Source organism: Podarcis filfolensis (genome assembly GCF_964270895.1).
Source record: "Podarcis filfolensis genome assembly, chromosome: 9".
Classification (NCBI taxonomy): domain Eukaryota; kingdom Metazoa; phylum Chordata; class Lepidosauria; order Squamata; family Lacertidae; genus Podarcis; species Podarcis filfolensis.
Genome location: NC_139610.1, coordinates 66,221,131 through 66,240,212, shown reverse-complemented (window position 1 = coordinate 66,240,212; position 19,082 = coordinate 66,221,131). Strand labels below are relative to the sequence as shown.

The window sequence follows — 19,082 nt, the reverse complement described above, 5'->3', positions numbered from 1 at the left end:
CCCTAGAGGATAGTCATTTGGCTCCCGCCGTGGAAAGTTAAACAGCAGCTGAAAATATTATTTATTCTAGTTTTTGTAATGATGTTGTTACACACACACACACACACACACACACACAGAGAGAGAGAGAGAGAGAGAGAGAGAGAGAGAGAGAGAGAGAGATGCTCTCTTTTTCTTTTGGAAATAGGGCAGAATACGAATACGATGAATAAATAAATAAAAATAAATGCAGTGGAATACTTTATAGATGAGACTTCGCTAGGGAAGGATGAATCATTCTATTTCCATGTCACTTCTCCATGTGTTCACTCCGAAGTCTGTAGCAGTCTGTTTCTGCATTAATTAGCATTTTTCAAAAAAAAAAGAATCTACATGAAGATTTGTATTAAATGCATAGTTGTTAATATATTTTCTCTTAAAATGCACATTTTAAATGTATCTTCATAGGATTTTTATTCATTTTTAGTTGAGAATTGTGTTGCAACATTCCAACCCACAGATTAGCCCAGGGGGCACATGCAAACCTAAGAAGAGATCTGCCGGATCAGGCCAAAGGACTATCTAGCCCAGTATCCTGTTCTCACAGGGGCCAACCAGATGGCTATATGAGAAGCCCACAAGCAGGACCTGAATGTAACAGCACAGCAGGGGCAGATTTAGAGCTCTGTGAGCCACATGCATGCACTGGGCACTGAGCCAAGAGGACACCGTCTCAAAGCTCAGTAAGTGAGGTGCTGGCCTTTAGGAAGGTTTCTAATCCATAATTGATTTCTGACTTCTGCTCAGTAATTGAAACTAAGACGTCCATGATGAATCTGACTATGGACTAACATGAACGTATCTCTACTCATTAACTCTTATCTCTAATTCTGAAACAAATTATTGTGTTATACATAGTTTGAGTTTGTAATCTCTATTTGAGTTTGTAATCCTTGTCAGAATACATACTTTTGTATGGATTAGTTTTTGTTACTATTAACTATTGATTTGGGAGTAGGGACCACACCCACTATTGAAACTTACATTGGCCTGAGTTCTTGGTGTGCTTATATCTTGGGCTTTAGGAAGGAGGCATGAGGCTCTAAAGGCGTCCTAGAGTCCTCCTGCCTCATCCCGAAGCCTAGTTAGGCTTTCCCAGAGCCCTTGCATCTCCTTCTCAAAGCTGGGTGCCTCCTTACCCACCGTTGGGAAGCCAGGGTGATTGTTGGGTGGTGTTGCCAAATTTTGACCTCACACAGAATACCATAGTACCCAAGTCCACCACTGAGCAGACTCCCCCTTTGTGATCCTGAGCAACTGGGATTCTAAGAGTGGAGGCAGAACATAGCCTTCAGGGCTAATAGCTATTGATAACCCTTTTCAAACCTAGACAGCATCTTAAAAAGTAGAGACATCACCTTGCTAACAAAGGTCTGTATAGTTAAAGCTATGGTTTTCCCAGTAGTGATGTATGGAAGTGAGAGCTGGACCATAAAGAAGGCTGGTCGCCGAAGAATGGATGCTTTTGAATTATGGTGCTGGAGGAGACTCTTGCAGTCCCTGGACTGCAAGAAGATCAACCTTTCCATTCTGAAGGAAATCAGCCCTGAGTGCTCACTGGAAGAACAGATCCTGAAGCTGAGGCTCCAATACTTTGGCCACCTCATGAGAAGAGAAGACTCCTTGGAAAAGACTCTGATGCTGGGAAAGATGGAGGGCACAAGGAGAAGGGGACGACAAAGGATGAGATGGTTGGACAGTGTTCTCGAAGCTATCAACATGAGTTTCACCAAACTGTGGGAGGCAGGGGAAGACAGGAGTGCCTGGCGTGCTCTGGTCCATGGGGTCACGAAGAGTCGGACACAACTAAATGACTAAACAACAACAAACCATTTTCTTCATGAATTTGTCTTCTTCTAAAGCCATGAATGTTAAAGTGGTATAATAGTGCTTGAACTGTATGATGCAGTTGTGGCGTGATCAAATGAATAGCAGCTGTCTCAGTGCAGATTCTGGAGGCATCCTACATTGTGTTGTGCTTGACAATACCCTCTCCAGAGAGACGCAAAGATCAGTGCTGCAATCCAAATGAGAAAATGTGAATGTTATAGGAATTCTTATATATATAAAATAAATGTTCATAAATGTATAAGGCAAACACATACATAAGTATGTAAACTACGTTTCTGAAATAATACAGGAGAACAATCCTGAAGTCATTTGGACTCTCCCAAACTGACCTCAAATATTTCTCTGCAAGGAGAAAGGAAATGGGGAAAGCTTTCCAATTTTCTTTGGACTATAGGGGCTTACACCTCTCTGTAAATACAGTCTGGCAAGTATCTGTTAAGCTGAGCACACTATCAATATCTGTAAGAGATTCAGGAACTAAAGTATTTACCATCTCAAAGGAATGGCCAGGCTACCCAGAAAAGGTAATCAGATAAGGCATTATCAGGTATCCGGGCAGACAGGAGAGAAGCAACACATTCAAATTTCTGCTGGGGACCACCTCTTTCTGTGATGTATGTATGATGTTTTGAGGGGTGGTCTTGAGCTACAGGGTAGGCAATTTCAAAAGTCTATATAATAGCTTGCATACCAATGTTCGGGGTTCCTCTCCTCCCTCCCTGCATGGGGAAGTGGGGGACCCTGTTGCAACGGTTTAGTAAAGATCAGGCTTACTAGCTGCTTTGCTTCTCGGTATTCTCTGGTTGGCCTCTGTTATTTTCTCCTACTGATAGAAAACCTACATAAGGACTCTATACGGGCTCTTGGGTACCCATAAAGGAGCAGTTTTTTTCTTATAACTGAAGTAGGTAAGAAAATGCACACAAAGTCACAGATATTATTATTATTCAGGATCCAGCTCAAGCAGGGCTGTGCCACAAGTTTGCAATTCCCTTTCGCCTCGCTCGTGCCAGACTTCTGCCACCAAACCGTAGGAAAAGCTCTTCTTTCCCTCTTTAGGAAGCAGCAGGTCTCCTCTTCAGTGTCAGCCACCCGTCTGATCCTGCAGGAGGATCGCCAGGCTTCCCATGGGTCCATTAGCCAGTGTGATGAAAGGGAAGGAACTCAGTGCACTTCAGAGTTGTGAAGTTGTGTCTCAGTTGTCCCCTCAGGCTGATTGCCGAGCCCATCTGCCATCGATTTTCCCCATAAGCAAAGAGGTCCTGTACGGTGCATCATGAAACAGCTAATAAACAATAACAGAAAGGAGAGAGACTGTCGGGCGGGGAAGCAACTGAGATTTTGTTGCTGAGATTTTGTTGTTGTTGCATACCTCCGTTTCCCTACCACTTTGTTTACGAAATCTCATAGGCTATGCCTTCTGTAGAGTTGATGCTTGTGAAAGCACAATCTAAACAGAACGGAGACAAAAGTACCCAGTTTTTTTTTTGGGTGATAAAACATTCCCTCTTTCAGCTTTATTTGCAAAAACAAAGTTTACTTATTCACTTACAGCACCTTTACTTCTCAATTGCCCTGACATTCTCAGTGACATCGTCACACAGCCAAATGTGGTAGTTCTGATATAAGGCTATTTATGGTGTCATCCCTGATTGGATGAACTCGCCCACCTGACTAGCTGTCGCTGCCCTCTCTTCTGCTTTGTTGAATGAGTGAAGCATTCTCCAATAGTAACATTTACAGAGCTTGCCTTCCTTTGCAATCCTGATTCCAAACTAATTCAGAAAGTACATTCCAAAGTGTGGCTAGGAGCATTGAGTTGTGACTGATCTTCCAATAGGAGGCCTCCTGGAGGGTGATTTATTTAATGGGTTCTATCAAGGACCTAAACAACATGCATTAGGAAAGTTCTTTGAGCTTCATCACTCCATTTCAGAATGAGAAGATTCTTTTAAAGAGCTCGAAACACAAGGATCTTGACATACCAGGTGCTCCCAGACAGGTGTTTATTGTGTGATGGGTGCTCCTCATCAATGTCGCCTTTTTCTATTTGCAACTTCAACATGACATCGTTGACGTCAAAATGCCAGCCTGTGTCCCCACCACCACCTTATTTAACCCAGATCTCCCTTTTCCAACAACTTTGTGATATCCGAATGACCCTTCAGGCTATTAAGTCCCTGTCTGGAAGCCAACCCAGCCAAACAACCAAACATAATGGCTCAGAACCGATAGCAAGCTTTTGAGACCATTGCTTTGATTTATTGAGTGGCACTGGGCTCCGGCATCATTTCCTGGAAAGAGCACTTGTCTTCCTCTAACAGGGGCTAATATTACTTCAAGCTGTTGTCAGTTGACATGGCGAAATTGCTTAGATGCACTCTGGGCAGAGTCGGCTGCTGCTGATTACCTTTAAGTATTCAAAGAGCAGAAACCCTGGGGGAAGATGATGAGTTGTCCGCGGAGTAGGATGCCTCCTGCCATGTAAACAAACTCCTGAAGTCCTTCAGGCTTTAATGAAGACTAGGTCCCTGCGAGAGAGACCCCAGTCGGCACTGTGCTGCTGCATCAAGCTCGTGCAATTTTCAGGGAGAAAGTGATTGGAGGCAGCTCTTGCGACGCACGTAATCTACTAATCACCACTCAGAGACTACTGGTGGTTAGAAGCAGCGGGGGGAATTGAGTTTTTATGAGCTGAAGGAGACACTGGCATATGTTGCCAGGGGAGGGGGGCATCTTCGGGGGAAGGGGTCCTGCTTAAATATTTATGGATTAAGGATTGGTTGGGATCTCTGCGGCCTTTGCATGCTGAGCTCTTAGATTTTAACTTGGGGGAGAGGAAACAGATTCCCTAGAAGCTCAGAGACGTTTGCTTTCTACTTCTCATTTTTAAGTTTCCATACTTCTGTATCCAGCAACACATTTTTGAAGTGTGATGCTTAAGTGGCTGACAACAATGTTGAGACCAGTGCGATCCTTCCCGCTCTTTCGATCGTTGTGGGATTCACCATCCACCCAGTCTGTATATGCCCCATATGAAGGTGAGCAGGTGGGGTTATGTGAGGCCCTTGCTATTGTACATTCGGTTGCTGTATTCGGGGCCAGGAAGGAAATTTTCCTGCAGACAAAGTGGACATTCTGCAAGTTTTCACCTCCCAACAAATGCCCAAACTTTGGGTGGATAAGGCATTGGGTTTAGAAGGTACCCTTCTAAAGGCCAGGAAAAGGTGTTTCTGTCTGGTGGTCCACACAGGGGCTGATGGGCCATAGCATCCTTCCCAATTCATCCCCTGATGAATGTCAGAGGGTGATCCTCTGTCAGGGCCGACGCCCACACTACTTGCCAACCAGTAGACCAGCTGCTTGTAGGGATGTGTATAGAAACTAGGAGAGGATATATTTCTTAGATATTATCCTTCCTTACTCACGTTTGTGAGTTCAGCAGAGTACGTCCCCTTGTCAGCAAAAATAAGAAAGCTGTTGATAAACTAACTTTAGCCTTTCAGTAATCCAGGATGCTGAAGACTGGCTTTCCTGGTATTTTCCCCTTTCATCACCCCCCCCCCCCAATAAACACACAAAACAGTCTTCTTATAAGTAAGGATAGATTTACTCACTCAGTTTCTCAGTAGCAGTCTTGAGGCAGCCTTAAAATTTAGTTACAGACATTTATTATAGTTTAGATTAGGATTGGAGTCTGAGCTGTGACTCAGACTCAACACATGTCTTACATCCCTGGTCACTGATGAAGCATCAAAGAGAAGAGATAAGAGAGAGGGCAGGATGGGGATGTGACCAGCTAATATAGGGTGCACCCCTTTACCTGGCTGGACACAGCGGGAGTGGCTCTCACAGGGTGGATTTCTTGTAGACCCTGTGAGATCCAACTTCCTCTCTGTGTGTGTACCTTCCTAGCCATCAGAAGTAGTTGGTTTTGACTGCCTTATTTTAGATACCCCAACCTGATTGATACTTGGATACATACCAAATGCCTTGGTATTACCTACATCTGTAATCATTGATTTTCAATCAATCAATCAATCAATCAATCAATCTTTATTACGGTCCAGAGACCCAACAAATCATTACAAAGCAATGCACAATTCAGACAGCCTGCTTCCAGGTTAAACATGCATTTTGTTCAGACTTAAAGATAGGGATCATTTGTTTTTGCAACCACCAATAAAAATTTCACCACTGCTAATGTTCTAGCGTTTGTCTGGTCTTCCAATAGGAACCTGACATAGTGAGCCTCTGATTTTCCCGGGAAAGGTACCAGCAAGGATCATATCAGTTCAGCCTTGGCTTGCTCATATTTCACACAGTGCAGCAAAATATGTTTTATAGAATCAATGTCTTGAGCACACAAGCAAAGTCTGTCCTGGTAGGAAACTCCTCTCAACCTGCCATCCAACACTGCAGAAGGAAAGACGTTTAGTCTGGCTTTGGTGAATAACCTTCGATAATTTGGTACTGTCAGGTTTTTAATGTAATAAGTTAACTTAAAGACATGCCCATATTGTACTCCTACTGCCAGCGGACTACAGACTGTGTGTGATGGAGATCACACTATTATCCCATAATCTTTGCTTTAACGTCTTTAGGGCACCTTCATAACCCAGGTAATAAAGTTGGGGGGGGGGTGACAGACCAATAGAGGTGGCTTTTCTTTTTTCATTCATTTTTTTGGCCTATTTCAACTCAATACTGATGTCCTATGTCTTATTTCTATGGTTGGCCCCTCACTGGCTCTGAGGCATCATCTGCCTGGATGTGCAATCATAGAATTGTAGGGTTGAAGGAATCCCAAAGGTCATCTTGTCCAACCCCCTGCAGTGCAGGAATCTCAACTAGATCATCTCAACTAAAACCAGACAACCTCTGTTTAAAAACCTCCAAGGAAGGAGAGTCAACCACTTCTCATGGAAGCCTGTTTCACTGTCAAACAGCTCTTACTGCCAGAAAGCTGTTCTTCATAATAGCTCTCATTCTCTTCTCTCTTCTTCATCCACTGGCCAAGAACAATGAAGACACATTAAAATGCCTCTTCTGTATGACGAGAAGGAAGAATGAGTCATGATTAAATGAACATGAAGTTCTCTTGATACATTGATGGAGCATGATAGGAATTGTAAGTTCTGTGTTGTCATCAAACGCAATGAGGCATAACAAATCAGGAGAGAAATGTCAACACAACTATTTCAAAGGAGTGTGTCACGTTTTTTGAAAATTACTCAGTCGTCTTCTTCTCTCTCCCCCCTGAAATCCCAGACTTTGAGCAAAACACACACAATTAAACAAATAAAAATTAGGCTCACCCCAAATCACAAAGTATTATGATTTTGGGAGGCCATGCACTTCTTTGCTATTGCCATTGGTGTCACTGCTGTACCACCAGATTTCGTTTTCTTGGAAATAGATAAAGCTATTAAATTATTGTACTGAAAAAGTGGATAGACTATTTTAAGTAATGGAGACAAACAGACAGACAGACAGACGCAGCTCTTGTTATGATTAAGGGTGAAGACAGATAAAACATTTTAAGTATGTTGTGCTGTGGGAGCGGTTCAAACACAAATTCTGGAAAATTTGTCTTCAGGACCACGAACGTGTGTCGAAACCAGGGCTAGTGCAAAGCATTATGCTACCTGAGGCTTTCCCCCACTCCATGTACAGAGAAACCCTGCTGGGTTAGGCTTGCCATACATCAGGAAAATCCCTGACATGTCCTAGTTTTCTGGTGTCGAGGGGAATTTTGCTGAAGTGGCAAAATTTAAGGGGAAACTTGGATGTATGGCAACGCGATGGAAAAAGCAGGGGAAACAGCTCAACAATTTGGGTTTGCTTTTTATAATAATAATAATAATAATAATAATAATAATAATAATAATAATAATAATTTTTATTTATACCCCGCCCTCCCTGGCCGAGACTGGGCTCAGGGCGGCTAACACCAAATATATAATACATTAAATAATAAATAATAAAATAGTAAAATTTTATTTATATCCCGCCCTCCCCAGCCGAAGCCGGGCTCGGAGTGGCTAACAACAGTAAAACACACAAAATCAGTAAAAACAGTAAAAACACAGTAAAAACAACAACAGTAAAAACACAAAATTGAACGATTAGTTTAAAATACAATTTGAAATCACATTTAAAATCAAAATAAAATTAAGTGGGAACCCACAAACCATAACTATAGGGGTAATGAATTAAAAGTTCACGAGGCCTGACCACCCGTGCTGGTCCAATATGGGCCGACAGAAAGAGCCAAGGAGGCCACTTACCATATTTTTTGCTCTATAAGACTCACTTTTTCCCTCCTAAAAAGTAAGGGGAAATGTGTGTGCGTCTTATGGAGCGAATGCAGGCTGCGCAGCTATCCCAGAAGCCAGAACAGCAAGAGGGATTGCTGCTTTCACTGCGCAGCGATCCCTCTTGTCGTTCTGGCTTCTGAGATTCAGAATATTTTTTTTCTTGTTTTCCTCCTCCAAAAACTAGGTCCGTCTTGTGGTCTGGTGCGTCTTATAGAGCGAAAAATACGGTACATACAGGGTCCCCACAGAAAGAAGGGGGTCAGGCTGGGTCCGGACCAAAGGCCACCCTATGGCAACCCTGTGCTGGGTCAGACCAAAGGACCCACCTGGTCCAGCATCCCATTCTCATCGTGGCCAACCAGATGCCCGCAGGAAGCCCACAACATGACCTGCATGCAGCCACACTCTCCCCACCTGTGATTCCCAACAAAGGAGAATTCAGAGGCACGCCAACTCTGCCAATGGATGTGGTATACACTTAGCCATCATGGTTGGTTGCCACTGACCACCTGAATCTTCATGAGTTTGTCTAAACCTCGTTTAAAGCTGTCCAAGTTGGTGACCACTACTGCTTCTTGAGGGAGTGCGTTCCATGGTTTAACGATGCACCGTGGGAAGAAGTATTTTCTTACGTGTGTTCCAATTCTTCTAATGCTCAGCTTCATGGAATGGCTTTGTATTCTAGTAATTTGAGGGGTGGGCAGGGAATCATACACTTCCCCCTTCCTCCCATAACTCATCCTAGATGTGATCGGCCCCTGATAACCCCTCTTGGATGGCTTATAGAAGAGGAAGTGTGGGGGGGGGGGGGAAATGCAGATTCTAGTGAAAACAACCTACCAAAAAAAATTATGATATTAAATTGCTTGTAAAAATGTGTATTGTAGGAGAAAGGCACACTAAAATGCTGTCAAATTTTATGAGTACTTTAAGAAGTGGGGCGGTGAATTTTTGTCTTTATTTTTTCCTTTTACCTTTCCTTTTTCTTCTTCTTTCTTTTCAGGTACAAAAAAATTGTATATAATCTTTGTATGCATGTTAGAAAGCATATTATAACAATCCCTCTAATGTAATATGACAATGCTTACCGATGTATTATAAGAATGTTAATAAATAAATAAAAGGTAGGGAAGAAGGGGGGCGGGGGGCAAACTGATAAGGAAATATAGCAACCTGAATTTAAGCCTGGGAAAAACGAGAGATGGAGATAAGCTGAAATTGACAAATTTGTCCATTCCTGATTGCAACCCAAATTTAGCTAGCAAGGGAGATATACAGAGTGTATCAGATACAGTGGTACCTCAGGTTAAGAACTTAATTCGTTCCGGAGCTCCGTTCTTAACCTGAAACTGTTCTTAACCTGAGGTACCACTTTAGCTAATGGGGCCTCCCACTGCAACCGCACAATTTTTGTTCTCATCCTGAAGCAAAGTTCTTAACCTGAGGTATATTTCTGGGTTAGCGGAGTCTGTAACCTGAAGCGTCTGTAACCCGAGGTACCACTGTACAGCGTTTGTTCCAGCTTATCATTCTTTGTTAGATGAAGACATAAAGCTGAGGTGGAAAACCCTAAAATGAATGATACAGGAGGGAAGGAGGGAGGGAGAGAGAGATATCAAGAGGGAAGGCATCGCTCAGCTGTTCCGCGGATTCCTCTCCCAGATAAGACAGACCACCTACATGGCACGAAAACATGCCATTTGTAATGCTTAAAGCAGTTGTCAGTCTTGATACAAACACTGTTGTAATACACCTCAGTGCAGCAGGGAAGAAGGATGTTGGCTTTATTAGACAAGTGTAAAGAAGTTACCAGATTCTACGGGATTTGACTTTATTTGATTCTCTTTTCCCTCCCATGATACTAACCATTTGGGGGTGGTGACAATTACAAGAAAGTCAACACCAGCAGAGAAGCCAACATAAAATGCAGCATTAAAATATATGTTAAAAGGTTGGGTGATTGTTATTATTTTAAATGGATTTGCAGCCTGCCTTATCACAATTCCTTGCGTGGCTGGTAGGAATTATAAGAAGATAAATGCTTACAATACCCCCAGCACCTGAAAAACAAGATTTATAAATTAAAAAGTGAGGGGGGGGGGACATTGGAAAAATTGGAAAAAAGTAAAGCACTAAAAACTTTTTTTCCCAAATCATTTTTATTGATTTTTCCAATAAAAAACATTGTTAAATATCCAATCATAATACTTCAATTAAAATAAAAAACTAAAATAAAAAAGATCAAATTATAGTCCAATTTATATTTATTAATTTCTCAGAGCTCCCCACGGTCTGGATCTCTGAAGTATCTCCACATCTTAGTCCTGCTTCTCTGCATTGAAAACTCTTTAAGAACTGCTGATTCAATGCCAAATATTAGCAGCATGTTTAAAATGTCTCTACAATTAAAGGCATTGGTACCCCCAAATGCATAAAGCATCATTCAGAGTGAAACCAGGTGATAGGAGGAGGCAACTAGAGACATGTGGTGCCACCACCAAGAAAGACTGATAATCGGTTCTCATCTTCACCTAGGCCACTTCCACTCCATACATTTAAAGCAGGCACAGGCAAACTCGGCCCTCCAGATGTTTCGGGACTACAACTCCCATCATCCCTAGCTAACAGGACCAGTAGTCAGGGATGATGGGAATTGTAGTCTCCAAACATCCGGAGGGCCGAGTTTGCCTATGCCTGATTTAAAGCATTATTGCAACCAGTGCTTTTTTTAAAAAAAATATGTTTAAGGGTACTCTCATTTTGACTCAAGAAAATCACAATTTTATAGTTCAGATAGGGAAAAATAAATACAGTAAATGGACAAAAGTACAAAGAACACGCATTACCTCATATTATCACATATCCACATGCCACACTGCTCCACACATTAAACCCTTGCTTCCGTCTGAGACAGGGTTGTCTTAAGCATATGCAGTGTCAGGGTGCAAAGATCCTCCCAGCGCCGCCCCCCAGGTTGCCCAGTCCCAGGTGCGCAGCAGGACAGAGCCGGCCAGCCGCCTCAGCGTCTCGCTGGCTTGGTCGCCCCCGAACTCATGGCGCAGAGCCACCTGCAGTAGAAGAGCCCGCCGCTGCACTCCAGCCGACGGGCGGGCTCTTCCCCGGACACAACTCTCGGGCCCCGGAATCTTGGCGTAGCATCCCTGAGAGCCTGGTGCCCAGGTGCCCCGCACCCTTAGCGCCTATAGGTAAGACCGCCCTGGTCTGAGACTCAGGAAACACCAGGAAAGGAAATGAAGCCGCCATTGGAGGTGGTAACAACAAAACTAACCAATCACCGTGCTAGATTCCAGCTCCTACTTCACACATTAAATGCTCGCTTCCGCCTAAGATTCAGGAAACACCGTGACAGGAAATGAGGCAGCCATCACGGGTAGCAACGGAATTGACGATTCACCGGGCTAGAAAACAAACTAAGTTTTTTATTTTTTATTTAGTTTATTCTCCCGTTAGAGTCACAAAATCTTTAGGGGTATGTGTACCCCTGCATTCCCCCAGAAAAGAGGCACTGATTACACCACTTTAATTAGTCATTGCTTCCCTCAAAGAATCTTGGTGAGTCCATCACAAACTCGTACAGAAATGTGGAGAACTGAACCTGAGACTGGAAAAAATGAGAAACCAAGAGAAACTGACATTTCTGTTTGCTAGTTGGATCCCCTCTCCTCCCCTGTATACTTTTCTGGGGGTTCTCCTGACCCTCCAGAGCAGATTCGGGAGAGGTGCTAGCTTTTGGATTTGTTGAATACAGGCCTTGGTTTTGTAAGAGGTCCCCCTGCTTAACTGTTTCAAATCGCAATCGCTATTACGTCCTATTGCAATGCTGCTTTTGAAATTCCTCTGCATCAGGGAAGGGAAACCTATGGACCCCAAATGGTGTTGGACTACAACTCCCATTATCCCTAATCATAGACTCGTAGAATTAGAAGGAACCCTGAGGGTCGTGCAGTCCAATCTCCTGTAATGCAGGAATCTCAATTAAAGCATCCATGACAGATGGCCACCCGACTTCTGCATCAAAACCTCCAAGGAGCATCCAGAAGAAGAAGAAGAAGAAGAGGAGGAGGAGTTTGGATTTGATATTCCGCTTTATCACTACCCAAAGGAGTCTCAAAGCGGCTAACATTCTCCTTTTCCCTTCCTCCCCCACAACAAACACTCTGTGAGGTGAGTGAGACTGAGAGACTTCAGAGACTAGCCCAAGGTCACCCAGCTGCTGTATGTGGAGGAGCAGGGAAGCGAACCCAGTTCCCCAGATTATGAGGCTATCGCTCTTAACAACTATACCACACTGGCTCTCTCACCACACAACCTCTTGTCGGAGTCTGTCCCACTGTCAAACAGACCTTACCATCTTAAAGTTCTTCCTGATATTTAGTCGGGATTTCCTCTCTTGTAACTTGAAACCATTGGCTTGAATCCTACCCTCTGGATCAGGAGAAAACAAGCTGGCTGCATCTTTCATGTGACAGCCCTTAAGATCTTTGAAGATGGCTGTCATTGGCTATGCTGGCAAGGGCTGATGGGAGTTGGAGTCCAAAAACACCTGAAGGGCTATAGGTTCCTTATTCTTACTCTGCATGGATGACCTGTTTTATTTTAGATGAGCTAAAAGTCCCTCTGAGCACACAGAGCTGAATCATGCTCAACCCATATTAATTTTATTTATTTGAAAGCATTTCTAAGTTGCTTAACATTTTAAAATTTCTAAACAGTATATAGAAATACAACATAAGAGTATCATAAAAACAGAAATTTGGGACTCACTAGGCTTATTTTTTTGTTTCTGCAAATTCTTTACGTTGCACAAAACTGATCCGGCTACAAAATGCAACTCCTGAAGTCAGTTCCATATGTAGAGTGACCACATGTTTACAAAATTTTGGTTTCCTATGGACAATGATAGTGGTTGTCTTACTTTGGCCTATGCAATTTGGATGTGCATATCAGTGTGCACACACACACAAAATCCCCAAGGTCCATGTGTGTGATGGAATTTCACACATGCAAAGCCTCCTTGCTAACCTCAAAGCTCAGCACACCTAGCCCTTGGCAATTTACTGGACAGCATTTATTTATTTTCCCCCATTTAAAAGAGGGAGGAATCTCTTCGTGGGTTTGCATCTCAAGATTTTAGCAGCCAGGCATAATAGAGTACGAAAGGTGTCAAGACTCATTTGATCTAATACAACAGGCTGCTGTAGGCAAAACCGTTTGAAATTCGTTGAGAAGCAGGTGACAGCCACCCAAATCAGGAAGTCTCACTCCAAAGAAGCGTGATCAGTTGCACTGGCTCCATTAATTTCACAAGCCCCACATGTGAGTGGGTGGCTAGCTAGCTTCTTGAGTGAATGATTTCAGAGGATTTACTCCGCAGAAGCCTTTTTGGCTTCAGAAGTTCTTAGGCTATTTAAACATCTTCCCTATAATTCAGTTAATTGTATGTGTAAGCTTGTCAGAAGAGCTTGCAGCTGAAGCAAATCAATACAGCATTCGCAAAAGCGGCGGAAAGGGGTTGTTTTAAAAGAAATAACTCTTGAGTAATGTAGTCTTCAGCCTTTTTGAGTTCAGAGGTGAATTAGACATTCATGTTTGATGATGAGGTCAATAACTTGAGCGCCTGCTCTTGGGAGTCTCACAGTTGCTGATGATACCGTAGGCAGTGTTGAACTTGCAGGTGTCCTCTCACGGATGCTAAAGCTAGTAGGACCAACTGTGAGTAACTTATCATGCGATTTCCGTAGCAGATACTGAAGAATCCAGTGGGACCCCATATTCAGTGGGGTGCATACTCCATTGAGGAGTTCATGGATATATATATTTTAAATAATGTTATATGTTTTGTGTCCTTGTTTCTCCATCTGATCCTTTTACATGGTTTGCATGAGTTGTGGTATTTTATGCACTGTAATTTGCCGTTTTAAAAATTGATTATAGTTTAGTAATTCTTTCTTGTAATTAAGTGTAAACTGTTTAATTATTATTTGCTGATATTTAATTTTACTGTTTGCTATTGCCCTCTAATGGATTATTGAATATCGCTTTATTTGATAGAAGTTGTTTATTTTAAAGTTACGTTTTTATTATGACTTCTCTGTATTGGATCAGATTGTTATTAGGTGTGTGATCTTTGCTGTCTATTTTCTGGTTTCTTCAGCTTGTAAACCGCCTTGTGTTTAGTAATAGAGAAAGGTGAGATTAAAAGTGAGAATAATAATAATAATAATAATAATAATAATAATAATAATAATAATAAATTTTCTCAGCCACTCTGGGCAGCTTCCAACAAAATATTTAAAATATAATAAAACACCAGACATTAAAAACTTCCCTAAACAGGGCTGCCTTCAGATGTCTTCTACAAGTCAGATAGTTGTTTATTTCCTTGACATCCGATGGGAGGGCATTCCACAGGGTGGGTGCCACTACTGAGAAGGCCCTCTGCCTGGTTCCCTGTAACTTGGCTTCTCGCAGTGAGCGAACCGCCAGAAGGCCTTCAGCGCTGGACCTCAGTGTTCGGGCAGAACGATGGGGATGGAGACACTCCTTCAGGTATACTGGTCCGAGGCTGCCATACCACTGCACACATCCTATTTTGGTTGTCCACAGCCTTCTCTTCAGGAATAAGATCAGGATACACCAGTTAAAGTAGTTTCCATTGCATTGTGTCGATTATTTGACCCTTGTGACATTACAGTTGCTTTTCCTCCTCAAAACCCTGATAGGGTTTGCTAAATAGAACAACAGCAGCAACATCATTGGAAAAAAGTTTAATCCTATACATTTTCAAAGTGATTCAAAGAAATAGAAAAGAACAGGTGAAAAGAACCTTATTCAATCAATCAATCAATCAATCAATCTACCTTTCCTTTCAAAGGAGCTCAAGGTAGCATAGACTGTGGTGTGGTGCAGAGGGCAATGAAAAGGAAGCAGACAGTAACATTGATTTAGAATCTGCCTCTGTGTTATCCCAAGCAGATAATCATCTGGCCAATAATAAGCCAACTAGTTAAAGCAATCAAGACTGCAATCCTATACTGTGTCTACACAAAACTAAGGCCTGTTGAGTTCAGTGAGGCTTACTCCCTGTTATAAGTGTGCACAGAATTGCAGACAAGTATTAGTTACCGTATTTTTTGCTCTATAAGACTCACTTTTTCCCTCCTAAAAAGTAAGGGGAAATGTGTGTGTATCTTATGGAGCGAATGCAGGCTGCACAGCTATCCCAAAAGCCAGAACAGCAAGAGGGATTGCTGCTTTCACTGCACAACAATCCCTCTTGCTGTTCTGGCTTCTGAGATTCAGAATATTTTTTTTCTTGTTTTCCTCCTCCAAAAATTAGGTGCGTCTTGTGGTCTGGTGCGTCTTATGGAGCGAAAAATATGGTAATTCTAAGTAGATGCTTGTGTTGCAAAGCCTGCATCTTCTCAAGTCTGGGTTTTGCCTGAGGTTAAGCCCTCTTCTCCCCAACAGGAGCTCCGAGCAAATGACCATACATATTTCCTAATTTGCAATATAGAAAACAGTTTGTTTTAAGCTATATGTGCTAGTAGCAGCAAAGCAATTAAGCCTGGTTCTCTTCGGTGATGTAATAGACTTGAACAGCTGACTTGCTCACATTAACGTCATTTAAACTTAGGGAGAGATACAAAAGGAAGACAGTGAATATTTCATAAGCGGATTAAAAATTACTGTTTTTAAATGTGCTTTGCTCTAGTAATTCCTCAGTCAGGTTTACCAGATATTCTGTTGTATGTGTGCATTTATGAAAAACAGAGAGGGGAGAGACAGGATGGGGTGAAGTGTCTTGGGAAAGACTGGGAAAGTGTAAAGTCAAAAAGTTGGGAAGTCACAGCGCCTGCTGTGGCTGTAGAGAGTGATACAGGAGAGACATGTTTTATTGGAGCTGGGGCAAATGAAGGTGTCTAGTTGTGCTGCTGCAAATGCACCATGACATTTATTTTCTCCTAGCAGTCATTCTTCCTCTGGTCACTACTGGGGCTACACAACCTCACTGGTGTGTGGTAAAAATTTTTATGGGGAAACAGTTAGGGCCCAGAGGGGCCAGCTTCCGAGAGTGATGAGAGAAGGCCTTCTCCTGCATCCCTACCAAGTGTGGCTGTGAGGGTGGTTGGACTGAGAGAAGGGCCTTAGAACCTGGGCAGGTTTGTATGAGGGAACGCATGCTCTTGTTATCTCCCACTTGGACTACTGCAACACACTCTACGTGGGGCTGCCTTTGAAGGGGACCCATAAACTACAATTAATCAAGAATGTGGCAGCCAGACTGGTGACTGGGAGCACCTGCTGAGACCACAAAACACCAGTCCTGAAAGACCTACATTGACTCTCAGTACATTTCCGAGCACAATTCAAAGTGTTGGTGCTGACCTTTAAAGCCCTAAACGGCATCGGCCCAGTATACCTGAAGGAACATCTCCACCCCCAGTGTTCAGCCCGGACACTGAGGTCCAGCTCCAAGGGCCTTCTGGCGGTTCCCTCACTGTGAGAAGTGAAGTTACAGGGAACCAGGCAGAGGGCCTTCTCGGTAGTGGCACTCACCGTGTGGAATGCCCTCCCATCAGATGTTGAGGAAATAAACAACTTTCTGACTTTTAGAAGACATCTGAAGGCAGTCCTGTTTAGGGAAATTTTTTAATGACTGATGTTTTAATGTATTTTTAATCTTTTGTTGGAAGCTGCCCAGAGTGGCTGGGGAAACCCAGCCAGATGGGCGGGGCAGAAATAATAAATTATTACAATTATTATAATGCAGTTCTTCAGATAGCCTGGACCTAAGCTATATAGGGCCTGTGGCGCACCATCCTGAGCTCCTTCCCACCTCAACCTGTAACTTAATGACCAGGTAGTTCCAATACCCTGGGTTGGAACACGCCTGGAAAGACTGGTGGCCTCCAAAACACAGATGTCAATTGTCTCTCTGTTCATTTGGTCATTTTCTAACTATATGTGTCCATGATCTGGCTTCTGATTTATTATTTATTTATTTGATGGATTGAATCCACACTTTCACAACATGTACCAAAGTGTCGTTCAGCATAAATAAAATAAAACTAATCAATAAAGATTTGTAAACCGTAATAATAATAATTATACATTTATTTATACCCTGCCTTTATACTCAAGGCGGATTACAGATAAAAATAAAAAGTGCTAAAAAAACACCAAAAACCTATCATTAAAAATCAATTAAACATTGATAGAATTAAAGCTGTAAATTCACACACACACAAACACACACACGCATACACACACGCACACAGTATATGATCTATTAAAACCATGCAGGTAATTACCCATTAAAAGCAGTCAGCCTGTCAGACCAAGAAAGAGGGAGCCAGTCTAGCTTCTCCAGAGAGAGTTCCAATATCTGGGAGCAACCATTGAGAAGGACCTCTCCCACTCTGATCCACCCAAGTAACCTCCCTGGGTGCAAGCCTGGGCATTGTGCATGGAGGTCTTGGGCTGCCCAGTCAACAGGACCCCCTCTTGACCTTGTTAATGCGGTCCAAAGAATAAGAGGAATAATGTGTTCAGCACCAGCTTGGCTGCAGAAGTTGACAGAAGGAGGATTACAAGGCACCATCCAACTGTCTTAGGGACTCTACTCTGGATTTATGTACGGTTTGCTGCTTAGCCTTTTCTTCTCCCGAATATGTCCCACAGGGCAGAAGAGGTGTGGGACCAGAGTTTTCCTTCTCAGGCCTCCCTTCCCAGGCAGACGAGCCCCACCTGCCTCTCACTTCTCTGTACAGTACATGCATAAACCACCCTCTTGACTGTGGAGCCAACTGTTGGTCTTGTCTCTCTCAGTCCGCCAGAGCCTGTCTTCGCATGCAGGTAATCCCCTAACTTACCAAGGGTTTGAGACTCATCAACTAACCTCACCTGGTTTAGAAGGCCAGCTGACCTTTCTGCCATTCCTGTGGTATGGCAGCTATCGCATGCTGACAGCTTCTAGGAGCCATGGGTGAGAGCTAAGTGCAGGGTGGAGACCAAAGATGGACAAACTACCTCAGAAGGAGCACGGTGTCTCTCTCACCTATGTTAATATTATTTGTTATTATGCTACAGATTATATGAATACATCTGTCAGGCCTTAAACTTAAGTCTCCAGGTGAAACATACCCAGTCCTTTCATCCATTCCTCAGAAGGATGGGGATGGGTAACCTGTGGCCTTCCAGATGTTTTCAAACTCTATCTCCCATCACCCCTGACCATTGACCACACTGGCTGTTGCTGATGGGAGTTGGAGCCCAGCAACACGGGGAAGGTTAACCATACCTGTCATAGGACTTGGTTGACAGAAACCCCTTCACCATCCTGAAGACTCTTCTCTGGCCATGTTCTAGTTTGTCAATATCCTCCTTAAAATGTGGTGAGCAGAACTGGACATGATACTGCAGGTGTGCTGAGGATCTGGAGGATGGGCATGTTTCCTTCTTATTCTTTTGGTCTCTGTTCCATGGTAGACTCTAGCCACTCCAGCCCGTGTACACAGAAAACATTTTTCATATGCGGTGGGAGTGAAATATGGCTGTCACTCTCTGGCAGAAGTCAAAGGAGGACCTAATTTGTTGGGTGGAAAGAGTTAAATGAACTTTAACTGAAAAGCTCTGCCTCTCCCTCTCAGAGTAGAAAATAGCCAAGGGCAACAGCGGATGACTAATGTGTAGAATATTGCAATTAGTATAGCAAGGTACTTACAGGGATCAAATTAAAAAATTCATTAACGTACGCACTTAATTAAGAAACACTTTTCGGTTTACATGATAAATTATGACACCTATTAAATCTTCGAGTACAAGCTGTAATGGCTTCTTTGCTCCCGG

At 43.0% G+C, this 19,082-nt stretch overlaps 1 protein-coding gene and 2 long non-coding RNA genes across 3 annotated transcripts in view; 2 read left to right on the top strand and 1 right to left on the bottom strand.

The window, feature by feature from the left end:
- Window positions 1–19,082, top strand: part of LOC310742625 — a 657,991-nt gene that overhangs the window by 154,730 nt on the left and 484,179 nt on the right. The gene's annotated exons all lie outside the window — the stretch shown is intronic.
- LOC310742512 overlaps window positions 1–19,082 on the top strand; it is a 305,504-nt gene that overhangs the window by 92,700 nt on the left and 193,722 nt on the right. The window lies entirely within an intron of this gene.
- Window positions 3,189–19,082, bottom strand: part of LOC310742738 (integrase/recombinase xerD homolog) — a gene marked incomplete at its 5' end in the record, with an annotated part of 90,971 nt that continues 75,077 nt past the window's right edge. The window contains one exon of the mRNA XM_083572157.1: window positions 3,189–3,204. The remainder of the gene's footprint in view (window positions 3,205–19,082) is intronic.